At 36.8% G+C, this 14,180-nt stretch overlaps 1 protein-coding gene and 1 non-coding gene across 4 annotated transcripts in view; one reads left to right on the forward strand and one right to left on the reverse strand.

Moving 5' to 3' along the window:
• The window catches only part of KCNQ5 (potassium voltage-gated channel subfamily Q member 5), a 505,983-nt gene that overhangs the window by 304,615 nt on the left and 187,188 nt on the right, over positions 1-14,180 (forward strand). The gene's annotated exons all lie outside the window — the stretch shown is intronic.
• LOC119050946 (U6 spliceosomal RNA) lies at positions 914-1,019 on the reverse strand. The gene has a single exon (XR_005082841.2). It is a non-coding gene; the product is annotated as a U6 spliceosomal RNA (small nuclear RNA).

The raw sequence follows: 14,180 nt of genomic DNA on the forward strand, positions 1-14,180 counted from the left end.
TCCCTCCCTCTCCTTCTCTCTAAAAATAAATAAATATAATCTTTATCAAAAAGTCAGCATAGATGAAATCAGATGTTTGGAGCATCGATGTTTAGACCTATTGTAGTACATTGTACAGAAACTAGTTTGCAGGCTCAGCTCAGCTCAGCTCATCACTTAGCCAGTGGACCTGGGCCTTCTGGTCTTTGAGATGAGTGAGGGTAGACCTAGAGCAGTAGATATCAACACTGGCTGTACGTCTATAAAAATCTTTTTAAATCCCAATACCCAAGACGCACCCCCAGGGCTTCCAAACTGCTTTCATCGTTGGTTGAAACAGGAACATGAATATTTTTTAAACACTCCTCAGATGATTCTGATGTGGACCAGAATGGAGAACCACTGGTCCGGATGCTCTCCCTGTGTATGTCCATTTCTAACCAATTCTTGTTTCAGCATTGAAATGCTTATGAGGACATTTTTAAATGTCACAGCCATTCTGCTCCATGGTATCAAGAGCTTAAGGAAGGTTCATTTCATAAGTATTAGTCCCTAGTGTCCATATTGTTTATGCACTTGATTTAATAACATGATTGGCCACAGCAAATCTGAGAGAAAGGCTTATTACAGAGCTCTCCAGGAAGAGATTTCATCCACATTCTCATTTTCCCCATCCCGGTCATTACAGTGTTTTCTATCAATCATTCTTGAAAGCTAAGCCTCACAGATTGTGAAAAAGGAAAATTCTGAGCCTTCTTTGAGAATGAATGACTACATTGTTTTACTAGATTCCTTAGGGCCTTCTCTGCCTTTTAAGTTGACATGTACCCAGTCCTTAATACAGTAAGTAACTGGCACATAATAGGTGCTCCATTTCTTTCCTCATAAATAAATAAATAAAAGGCATCCAATTTAGCCAATGGATTCTTTCTTATTTTAATTGGAATGCTTCAGGACTTTGCATGTCATCCTTGTGCAGGGGCAATACTAATCTTCCCTGTATCATCCAATTTTAGTATGGATGCCACTGAAGCAAGCACTAGTCAATGGATTCTTGAAAGCAGAAGAGTATATTAGGAACAAGTATGAAGGACACATGGACAAAAACTAACAGGGGTGGAAATGGGAGGGAGGTGGGGAGCGCTGGGGGGGTGGACTGGGATGGGAGTAAAAAACAGAGAACTGTACTTGAACAATAATTAAATTAAAAAAATATTTTAAAATAAGAAGAGTGTATTATGGATATGGTTCCCTCATGGAGCTTCCAATTACCCGTTACAAGAGGACAATTTGAATCTACTATAAAGCAAACAGGCAGATGAGGCACTCAATGTCATAGCCTCCTCACCCCCATTCCAGGCTTACCAGTTGGAAAGAAAAGTGGTTGATTTTTATGGAATTATAGTATTGAGAATAAAGATCATCTCAAATAAGCTACCCACAACATATAGTTAGTAGAAGCACAAAACTGCTATTGTATTCAACTTATGAACAGTTTCACAGATGTTTTATATGTGAGGTATAATATTCAGTCCGTCTAGCTCCAAAAATCCATTCTACACTCCCTCCTAACATACCCGTGGGCACAAACAGAGCACTCTCCTCCATCAAAAGCATGCTTACTTTCTGGGTTCTCACTTCAAATTAGACATCTGTCCGTAAGCTCTTAAATTCAAACATTATCTCTATATCAAACAATGTGATAGGGAATTCAGATTTTTTATGCTGATATATTAAGGTACAACAAATTATTAAAAATATTTGAGTCTTCATGTATGAGATACACAAGGAATATATGTTTAGCTGATGGTGAACAGGCCTTACACTAAAGTCAAGAATCAGGTAATAATTCCATTGGCGTTCACTGGAGGGTTGCCCTAATTGGCACAATAGGAACATAATTTCTTCCATTTTCAAAGTGCTGTACATTATCTGCAAGCAGGGAAACGTGGGCACCATCTATTAGTACCACATTATACAGGGACGTTAATGTTCTTGTATCACAACCAGGACCCATTTTACTAATAACAACAATAAGTATAAGACTTCATGGAAATCTGAACATGCACTCCCTGTTCACTGCCATAAAAGTGAAAAGGAGGGCGCAGCAGGTGTTTATTCTTCTCTTTTCTCCTCTATTCTTCTTAGTTACGTTTTCATACTTAGGATGTTACCAACCAGCCAGTATTTTTGGCTTTCTGTTTTGAAAATGTGAACTTTAAATCAGATTTTTTGCAGGAGAAAATGAGTTTAGTAATCTCTGGTGTTGTTACGAGGCAGAGCCTGCATCAATAAGTAGAATAAAATGCATTTAGCTTTCAGGCTGGGACTGGACAATAATGATCCTGCAAATCAGAGCTAGAATTCTAGATGCTGTGACTGGGAATATTGCCCAGGGCTTTTTGGCTCTCATTTTTGTTGTTTCATATTTGCTATTTCATTTATATGCATCAAATTAACACAAGGTTTCTTATTTGGGCAAAAAAAGGAAGATGCTTCTAAGTTGCTGGAGTTAAGGAACTCCAAGGAACTCTCTAAGGAACAACATTCTTAATTAAAATTCAGGTTTCCATATTTTTAGGAAATAGCATTTATATAAATTATCTACAAAGATGTTCAACACACACCCTTGTTCCAGAATGGTTTTACCAATTAAGTATTCCATAAAAATAATTTAGGTGACATAGTTTAGTACAGCATACATGAATCTTAAAGGTAGCAAATACTATTAGTTTGGTTATATAACACACTGGTCATCCCTGAGATTCAGAAATGTTAAGAAAACAAAAGTCCTTGGTCCCAAATGGGGGGGAATGAATAAATCACATTTTCTCATTGCAGAGCTTATAATATATAATGACTATCTTGTCGTTTTTTAAATTGCTTCAGAGAAACCCAGACTAAAATTACAGTGAATAAAAGTTTATTTATAAATTTGAGGATCTAGGAAATTCCCAATGCAATTCAAATATGTCCAATTACAGAAATTACATTCCCAAGCACAAACAGTATGGGAAGTATATTGAGTGCGTTTAATTTTTTAACTAAACTTACAGCAATAGCTCTTTTCATCTAACACTGTAAAACAAATATAGTATGAAGTGACTTTGTACTGCTGAGGATTTTTGAAAACCTGCCCAGCCGTGGGCCAACACAGAAAGAAATGCTTTGATGCACAGTGTTTTGTGTGTGCTGTTTTATCTGAGATAGACTGGGATTGCAATGAAAGCAGAAGGACAACACTGTCCTTCCACAGGCATTACGACATCTGAGCCCATCACGCAGTGGGAATTACCAACGTGAGACTGAGACCTTGAGGGAGGGGTAGAGTAGGTGCCCGAGTGAACCTACAGACATCAGACCACCTGGCCACTAGCACAAATGATCAAATTTTAATGGTAGGCCATTAAGACAATCTTTAAAATACCTGTGATGTCAATTTGTAAAAATGTTTATCAGACTTCCCTATTCCCTTTATTTTCTTACCTTTTAATATCTATTTAAATGTTTCTCTCAATATTCTAAGTCAATGCCTTCAGATAAGTTACTTGTAAATGTATTATCATCATTTAAAACAAAAAAGTGACTATCCTTATTAATTAGCTACATTAACAATCTAATTAACAATCACTTTAAAAGCTGATACAATTTAGTAAGCTGAAAAAAACATGTAAAATTTGATGGTGACCTTCCCCAACTTGTGGTCAAAACTGATGTAAATAAAAAGTTAGATAACAACCTACAACAGTATATGATCATGTGCCAAACTGCGCAAGGCTCAGGGGGGTGATATCAAGGCCAAGTGCAGCGGAGTGGCTGGAGAAGGTGGAGTTGGTGGAATTTTGGATGGGCTGAGGTGCCGGGAGAAAGTATTTTAGACACAAACTTGAGCGGAGGTGCCAAATAAGCACAAAAATGGAGAGATGCCCCCACCCTGGAGAACTGTACATATGGAGAATGGTGGTTGACAGAGGAGAACCAAGAGACCAGGTCTGGTGTGTGTGACAGCCATAGATGTCAGGTTTTCCTTTTTAATGGACTACAGATCTGTGGTACCATTCTCAAGCAACTGGAAACAGTTGCTGCATATGGTTTTGCAGTTTTACAGTTGTTTAAAATGGGCAGACTAGTCTAGAACCAGTTACGTCTGAAAATGGAAGCCTTCCTGAGAGTTTTGTATATTAAGAAACTATCATTCATTCCCAAAATATCTCTTCTGTTGTTCACTGTTTTATTCTTTTTCCAATTAATTATTGTATGCATCTACCCAATGACCCTCATGTTTCAAGGGTTTTTTTTTAAAACTGTGGATTCTTTGTCACATGTTTGACATCCTTTCAGATCTATAAAATATGTAATTAAATTTTTAAAAAGACTTTAAGCTGGTTACTATGTAATTCCCAACTACAATCAATAGCTACCTTGCATTTACAAGTTTTGTTACCTGAGGACTTCAATTTGTTCTAAAGATATTATTAATTCTTTTTTCTTCTAAAGTGATGAGATTTCTCTCTCACACATTTCTGAGGAAAAAACTAAGTTTCAACCAAATTCTAATGTGTATAAGCTCAAACATTATACATATTACTCAAAAATGGTTAACTGACATATTTATAAAAGAAAAAACATTGTGTAGCTGGTTGAGTTTAAATAACGAGGTAATTTTAGACATTTTGGAGTCAGTTTCCTTTGGAGTCAGTGATACTGGTTTAAACTGCAGACCTGAGGTGAAATATTTTAGAAGGGCTCCTTAATTTTGTTACTTGAAAAGCTGAAAGTTAGCATGGAGATGGAGCTGGGGAGAACCCTCTTTGCTTGACCACAGTGCAAACATGGGGCCGCATATATGGAATTCATATTTGTGAATGATCCATATGAAGCTTGAGTGAAAATATAATTTAACTAATATATTTTTAACTCCAGTGTTTCACGGAGCAAACAGTCTTTGTGAAATTCAAATTATTATCTTTTTAATACATGACTCTTCTTTCCTATTAAATGCTATAGAGAAACAGTTGACAACTGCATTTCTAATAGTATGAAAATACCTAAAATCTAAAAGAAGTATTATTTAGCAAATATATATTACTTAAATGAAAGTTGGAAACCTTTATGTTAAACACTGACTTTGAAACCTTCCTTTAGATTGCTATGCCTACTAATCATAGCTTTTATTTTTAAGAGGGCAGGCTTATATTCCTTGTCAAGTAGGTCATGATGAGTGTTAGTGCCTCATTTAAGTTCCCACAATTATCTATTGTTTGGGAAAATTAAGAAGAATGCATATCTATGGAAATAGATTACAATGATGTTGTCTTGGCCACTTTTACATTAGTTCTCAAGTCATAAAGGGATTGCTTTGGCAGCTTTTTAGTTATTCAATTAATCAAGTAAGTAATAATAATTGTCCCCTGATAGATGGTTAAGTGTAAGCCGTGAAACATTAAGAATGATAGCCTCATCTGAGTTGCTCATTTTACTTCTCTCCATGGCCCTTACAACATTATATGTGAATTATTGTAGGGACGTGGCCAAATGATTTGTGCTAATCAATAGTAGGAGCAAGCCTCATTACTCAAGTTTCTTACAGTGTTTGTGGCTGCCATTGTTGTCCATGTTGTAATTTCTGTGTATTTGTTGATTCTAAGACTTTCATCCACAGTGAAAATATGTATTAGGGTACAGAAATATTTTATTTTTATGTGAACTATAAATATTTTATTGACTGCATATATACCATATATATAAGAAAATATTTTAAGCTCATATTTTACATGAATTGATCATAGTAATATAACCTAATTTATGTAACTATTCTTGTTACATAGAGGAAATTATAAATAAGTATTTATGTATTTAGAAATTTATATGCAGTTTATATGTGGCCAATCCTCATTATTCATAAATTTTACACTTACAAACTTGCTAAATCACTAAAATTTATTTTTGAGATGAAAATCAATATTTGTGGCACTTTGTGGTCATTGGCAAAGCAACAAAAAAGTCCGTCTTCTGATGCACGTGTTACCAGTTAAGGTTGGACAAGGTTATGCTCTGCTTTCTAGTTTTCATTTCCGTGCTGTAAACCAGTCTCCTTTTTACGGTCTATTTACTGCTACTTTTTCACATTTTTGTGCTTTTTGCTTATGATCTCATTATTTAAAATGCTCCCCAAGAATAGTGCTGCCTTGTGTTGCCTCGTGTTCCCAAACACGAGAAAGCTGCACTGTGAATCATGAAGAAAACAGATGTGTTAGACAAGCTTCTATCAGTATCGCGTCAGTAACGGTGCTACTGGCCATGAAGTCAATATTAGTGAATCAACAATACATGTTAAACGAGGTGTCTCTAAACAGAAACACACGTGAAACAAGGTTATGTATTCAAGGGCTGAAAATACTATCATGGCCAGAGACTCACAGGAAAAATACCACGGTCCAGCCACATATTTTCCCTAAGACCAGTGGTTCAGTGCTCTTGATTCAGTGTTCCCTGTAACTTTGCAAAATATATAACTACCACAAATAACAAGAATCAATTCTCTTCTGTTTTTTATTTCATAGAAGCCATTGACCCAACATTTTATCATCAACCATCAGAGCCTGGTTGTGAATGTAACCTAATTCACAAAGTCCCAAAACCAACTACAGAGGAGAGAATACATTTTTGCCATGTTGAGATGTCATCCCAAGCCCAGTGGGAATTTCTTGTTCTTACATAAACATATTACTTTTCTCCTTCATTAGTTTAAGCACATTTACGAATAGAAGTCAAATATTTCTAATTAACTTAGAATCAAAAGTTTTACTTTAGCTTTCCATTTTAAAAGGGGAAGCAATATTTAATGTCATCACAAATTAATATTTGTGATGACAAATATTAATATTTGTGATGACATGAAAATATGAATATTGAAGCTGAACAGTCATTAGGAAAACAGAAACTCAAAGGTGTTTAGTATGAAACCCATGACTGGATCTTGTGCAGATCCAGGTGAGAGGCACTTGGAGCAAGGGAACGTTGCAAAGGAAATGCTTGGAGAAAAATTTACTCCATACGGAGTCTGTCTGGGAGTCTAGCACTTCCTCCACAATGCAGTAACTGGCACAGGTGTTTGGCAGGGTCCACCAACAGCTGATTTCAATAAAACTTTCTCAGTTATGCATTGAAGACTTGTTTTTGAAGGGAGTTTGAGAAGTTAAGGAGTGAAAACTGATGTTTCATATCTTGTAAGCAGTCAGAGAAAGCTATACCCTAACAGTGCCTAGAGTACAGAGATACATATACAATAGAATATTTTCTTCTACTGTGCAATACACTATATGGAGCAAAATTTCAGCAGGGACAAAGCTAGAAATTTTTCATTAGGCTACATTCACACAGCAGAAATGAACTGCCATAAACAATTGTATTAATTTCAGGGTATTTTATTTTCCCCTTTTTAGTATTTTCTTTAGGATAGAAACACATTTCTTGCCCTGCAAAAATTTTAGTCAACAAATTTTTTAAGCTCCTCTCTGAGATTTGATTGCTAGTCCCTGTACCCTTCCTCCATAATGACTTCTGATCAGCATAGTGAAATATAATGGCATTGGGTGACTTTAAGATGTACATCTAAAACAAAAGATATCCTTCTACCTAAAGATAAATGAGTAGATGAGAAAATGAATGGTGAGAGCCTTTGGCACACATATTATTTATTTTTCACTGTATTTTTTATTCCTTCTTATTTTTTTCAACCATGTGAAGCAATCAACAAATATTTATTAGGTACATTGATGTTTTCAGAACTACACTAGGTTCTACAAAGGTCTCAATAGGAATAAAGAACATGTGCCTAGCTTTCAATAATGTAATGTTTACTATGCTAGGCTCTAAAAATTGCAGGTGTCATTTAAGATATCAAAAATGTGAGTAGGTAAGAATAGTGTTTCTTGATTTAAGTTTTGGAAACAAGCTGTGCTACAATCTTCTCCAGAACTTCACCATCACAGATGTTAAAGGAGTCTCAGAAGACCTGTGATGAACCCAGTTACTGTCATTCCAGCCTTCCCAAGGTGAATTTGACAGAGGAAACGATTTGTTGAGTCAGATATATGAAAATCTCTTGGGATGCTGGTGTTCTGTGGAAAACACTTTAGGAAATTCTAAAGTAGAGAGCCACACAGGGCATTTTACTATTAACATTTGAGTACAAACTCAAAGCAGTGAAAGTGCAGAGAAGAGAAAGATCATTATGTCATAAACTGGTGAAGAGACTATCTAAGAGGAGGTTGGACCTTAAAAGAAATAAATATGTAGTTGAGAAGAAAGGGGAACACTGAGATGAGGAAAGGGAAACTCAAGCTCTATCCCCAAAGTGTTCACATTGATTATTTTGGGGGGTGGAGCAGCAAAGATGTAACACTGAGTACTAGGCACTTTGACTTTCTAAGTTATATGTTTCTGTATTATTTTCATGCTTGTTTTTATAATACTTATTCTATAATATGATTGCTTATTATAATCATGATATTTTTCTAAAATTCACTAAGATTTACTTATCAGATTAACTAAGATGTATAAGGAAATTTATTTGCATACTTTATATATGTATATGAGTGTGTATACACACATGTGTGTGTGCAATATTCACAAACAGGTGTGCAAGTACAATATCTTGATAGAAACCAAGTTGAAGGACCAAGGTCAACTTGTATTGTACACTTGAACACCTGTTGTTTATTCACCTCTCAAGGATAGCTGACTTCAGGGATGAGAATAAACAATGTGGTCTCTTACTAAGTTTCTTTTTTGGCTAGTCATCCAATCAGTATGTGATAAGTTTATACATGAAACTAATGAGCTGAGGAGGAAGCTGAAAATAGCCAACTTGCAATTCCTAACTATAGTTTGGCTTCTGTAAGAAAGAACCTTTTGGTTGCTCTTCAGTTTCAATGTATTCATTTTTAAAAGTACATTTTATTTTTAAAATGGCAAATTCAGGTATTCCTTAATACTTAAAAAGCTACTTGTGCCTAAAAGATTACACGATTTTCTTATCTGAAAAGATAACCAAATTTTAAAGTAACTGAACTGAAAAGCCTCTAGGAAAAGCAAATACTTTGTAAATATTGTTGTCAGTTTGGAAAGCCATTATTTTTTTCATCTCCTTCAGATATTATTCTTAAGAGAATTTGTTAATGTGGAAAAAAGATATATATGAACTTGAGTATAAATAAATGTATACATATATATTTGGCTAAGTATACAGGTATAATATGTATGATTGGACCACGTAAGATTGGCAAAATTTAATTGCTTCTGAAATACAATAAAGACAATTTTATATAGTTCAACCTAATAATTTAGCTCACTCATTAGTGGTCTCTCCTCCCTTTGGTAGATAGTTTGCCAGTTGTGTTGGATGGTATGTTGACTCTCATCACATGCAGGTTTGGGTCAGAAATTTTCTCTTCTGGCTTCCTCCACCTCTATATGACCCTACTCTGTCTCTTGTTATCTCCTAGAGGTTACTGGACTATCTGGTTACTTCTAGTTGTCCTTACATGCTGATCCATCTCCTGCTTGGCCGACTGTCAGACCTCAGATTAAAGGTCAGAGGAAGTCCCTGTATTGAGTTCAGTATCATGGGCACAGAATTAGTCAACTAATGTTGCTCTTTCTCTATTATCTGTTCTTATTTCTACTACTCTTAATGCTATCTAAAAACATATAGAGGATTCTAGAAATGCAGGTACATGAGAGGACCCTGTAGGATGTCAGCCTCTGATTATCTGATGTCTAATGATGTCACTGCCGAATTGCTTGGCAGGAGTTCTAAAGGCCCGCATAGAAGACTGGCTCTGGAGCAGATGCTGCCAGGAAATATTTTTCCCAATTCAATGATTTTCCCTATGTTCACTGCAGCATTATTTATAACAGTCAAGAAATGAAAGGAACCTAAGTGTCCACTGATAGAAAAATGGATAAAGAGGAGATGGTGTACATAGACAAAAGAATGTTACTCAGCCACTAAAAAAGAGAATGAAATCTTGTCATTGTGACAACATGGATGGACCTAGAAGGTATTGTGCTGAGTTAAATAATTCAGTCAGAGGAAGACAAATGTCATATGAATACACTTACATGCAGAATCTAAAAAACAAGATAAATGAGCAAACAAAATAGAAAAAGACTGATAGATACAGAGAACAGACTGATGGTTTCCAGGGGGGAGGAGGCTGGGGGGGGTAGGTGAGAAAGGTGAAAGGATTAACAAGTACAATTGATAGTTACAGAATAATTATGGGGAAGTAAAGTACAGCATAGGGAATATAGCTGGTAATGTTGTAATAAGTATGCATCATGTCAGATGGGTGCTAGACTTATTGGGGCAATCACTTCATAAATTATATAAATGTACACCTGAGACTACTATTGTATGTCAATTGTAATTGAAAAATAAAAAATTAGTTTAAAAAAGAAATATTCCCCCCAAACTCAAGCATGCTTATGTTTACTTGCCCCCTATATTTCATTCTCCACTGCACCCCACTATGATTGCAGATCAAAATTACTACTAGCTTCCATGGATTAAGTATCTAAACCTTAATGTGACTATTCAGTAATTTGATTACCCCGTGTGTGTGTATTATGTGTGCACATGTATGCAATATCAATACAATGATCTGAAAATAGAAATTGCAGTGGGATTTTCTAGGTGGAGTTTCAATAATACCAAATCTAATTACCCAGTTGAGGAGAATTAGACTTTAGAGGAGGTTTGAAATACAACCTAATGAGTTTTGTGACAGATATTCATCAGCAGAAACAGGCAAAATTATTTGTTATGGCTTTTGCATGGTGTCACGAGTCACACCACCTTCCTAGCTACTGATAAAAAAGTTCTCTAACCATAACAGGGCACATCACTACCTCTCCCTCTGCCAACTACTGTCAACCCAAAGGCAAGCTGCCACCCCAGAAAGCTACCTTTCAGAAATCTAACATAGAAACAGACAATGTCTTCAAAGAACCAGAATTTTCCATGTACTAGTGAATAGACAAGTATTAAACATAGTACTTAAGTAATACAAGTTCATAATTACTGAGCTGTTTCTTTGTATACAGCTCTAGTGGGTAATATTGGTGCCCAGTAGCTGTTCAGTGAATTTTTCTTAAAGTCAAAGAAGTGAGAAAAAGGTCTGCCCTCAAGGGCTTTATAATCTTCTCACCAAGAGTACTCACTATTTACATAAGGCTTTTATTTCATTATACATAATCAAAACTTACCTACCTAAGACACATATTAAATTTCTCACTTTACAAATGAGGAAGCCAAAGTTTAGAGGAGGTAGGAGATATGACCAAAAGCTCTTTATTAGGGTTTTCCAAAGGAACAGAACCAATAGGAGATGCATATACAGGATATTTATTAAAAGGATTCAGCTCATGTGATTATGGAGGATGAAAGGGCCCACAATCTGCCACCTGCAAGCTGATGATGTAATTGTAATTCCAGGCCTTAGACCTGAGAACCAGGGTATCAGATGGGGTAAACCTCAGACTGGAGACAAAAGAAGATGAGAGAAGCTGTCCCAGTTCAAGCAGTGAGGCAGGAAAAAGGGGGTGAATTCCTCCTTTCTCTACTCCTTGTTCAATTAAGGTGAAGAGATTAGATTAATGCTCACTCATGGGGAGGACAATCTACCTCACTGAGCACACCAATTCAAAAGCTAATCTCATCTGGAAACAACCTCACAGTATAATGGTTACTCAGGCACCCTGTGGCTGGTCAAGGGGACACATAAAATTAACTATTACAGGTAGTTAATAGTTAATTAAGGTAGGAAGGTAGTGAATGAAACTTCCTACCTTTCAAGGTAGGAAGTAGTGAATGAAACTAAACTAAAATCCAGGTCTTCTACATCTAATGCCTAATCCAACAGGTTCCACCAAACCTCCCTGACTCACTAAATCAAACTAAAAAGAAAACACATCAGCAAACAGAGGAAAACAATATCCATTCGTTCATTCACTGCTGCCTCAAATGAGTAGAAAAAGTCCCACTTTCAAAGCACGTGGCCTTCAGTTAATAGTCTGTTGGCTTTAGATTCTTGGTTATCACAGTTATATCAATAGGATTATAAATTTTTTCATTAGTAAAAAGAAAATCTGTCTAAAAAATGCTCCATAGAAAGAAAAATATAAAAGCCCCAGAGTTTACAGTACTTTTTAGAGATGCTATGCATTTTTTCCCAGCATTTAGTGATAAGGAGTTATTTTCAGATGCCTTTTAAAAATATTTATGTATATAGGCACATTATTGCATTCACTTTTATAGGGGGTTAGGGGTTTGTAGAAATCCTTTGAAAGACTGAATTATTATGGAAACTCATTTTGAAACTTGAGAACATTAAATTACTTTCTGCTTCTCAGAGCTTCATGGCAAAGAGAGATGATCTGGAAAACTTCAAGCTCTTAAAATTGTGCAGCAGTGGAAAAGTTGCCTGACCCCAATTGCAGATAATACAGTTCCTGGTTAATTTACTATTTGTCTTCACTCAATATTTTGCACCAAGCAACATTAAACAGAAAAGACAAAGATCAAATACTCTTCTGATCAGTTGGTGCCTCCTTTATGTCAATCAAATGACAAAATGGGAATAATAAAGAAAAGAAACTGTTTTTCTCTGAGTTCTGTTGATTGTGAAGTAGTATTAAATTTAATACTGCCTAAAGAACTTTTGAATGTGTGACGTCACTTTGCCTGCATCTATTTGTCCTGTGGTTATTTTTATATTTAAAGAGACAAGAACCATTCAGCTCTATAGATGATTTTTCCCCATGCTTTAAATTCATTTTGAATGAAAACCTTTAAGTCTGAAACATTCTGGAGTAAAAGTGCACTCACATGGGCTTTCACCACAAGGACTTGAGTAGGAGGAGACCCACTGAAAGCCTTCCTTGGGGATGAGTGGAGGAGAAGAGGAGAGTTACAGTCACCTGACAACTGAGAGTGGAAATCACAGGAGTGCCCCTCAACTCGAAATCAGGTGTTGGCTGTCTACAGCCTATGTGCCAAATATGGCTCCCTGCCTGTTGTTGTGGACAAAATGCTATTAGACTACAGCCACACCCATTCACTTGCTTATTGTCTGTGGCTGTCTGGGCACCGCATCTGCGGGGGTAAGTAGCTGCAAGAGAAGCCATATGGCTCAGAAGTCCAATAATATATTATTCTCTAGTCTTGTAGAGAAAAGTTTGACCATCCCTTCTGTAAATCTCCTTTCCCACAGATGGCAATAATTAGTGGCGAAAGGCAGCCTAGAATGTCTTATGGCAATGAATGGGAAATGTTTGGGGGCTAGGGGTGGTTTGGACTGTGCAGGTGATATTTCTGAGTCCCTGCCAGTCTCATGCGTTGAAGGACCCAGGAATCAGGAGCCATGTCTGACCCCTTGGTAGCACAGCCTTCCTATCGCTGCTCTCTAAACAGAAGCAAAACATCAGAGTGCCCAGGAACAACTGGATTGCAAGCTGACAAGGATGTTCAGGTTCATTTAGTGCAAGTAAGTTACCTGCCAGACTCTGAAAGTGTGTGGACAGTGTTTCAAGCTGACTGCAAATATATTTTTGGAAGCAGAAAGTACGTGCTGTCTAGTGTCTGTCTACGGCTCGCCAACTTTGCTGGCCCATAAAACAGTTCAGTGACTCCACACAGTGTGATGCTGGCTTCGAGCTTCCTTTCAACTGGGGTCAGCAGCAGCAACAGGTGCCACCATAGGCGGGTCCTGAGAGAAGCCCGCATCTTCCCTATCCCCTGGGCAGCTACTTACTTGTGTAGTCATTTCGGAGTTTATGGTTATTACACTCTGGAGACATCTGTCTGCTGAGCTTATTTTTCCCTGATGTTGTACGACATCATAAAGTCTACCGCCAACTAGAGTAGAGTAGTCCTTTAACTACTCAGGAAGGTTTTGTTTTCTGCTGTTTTAGCCACCTTACTACTTTATTTCTGTAGGCCAAATAGAGCAGAGGAAATCAGTAGCAATTCCCCTCTCCATGGCCACCGCCCTCACAGCCTCACCTGGCTTCATCTGGTTACAAGTGTTTATTCTGTGAGAGCTCCAAAGTCTCCCTGCATGAAAAGTGATGGGTGCTCTTGTGCATCTGTGTAACGAAGAGCCTCACAGAGACTTCCCATGTAGCACAGGTGC

Source organism: Artibeus jamaicensis, unplaced genomic scaffold (genome assembly GCF_021234435.1).
Source record: "Artibeus jamaicensis isolate MK-2021 breed Jamaican fruit bat unplaced genomic scaffold, CSHL_Jam_final contig_1127, whole genome shotgun sequence".
Lineage (NCBI taxonomy): Eukaryota > Metazoa > Chordata > Mammalia > Chiroptera > Phyllostomidae > Artibeus > Artibeus jamaicensis.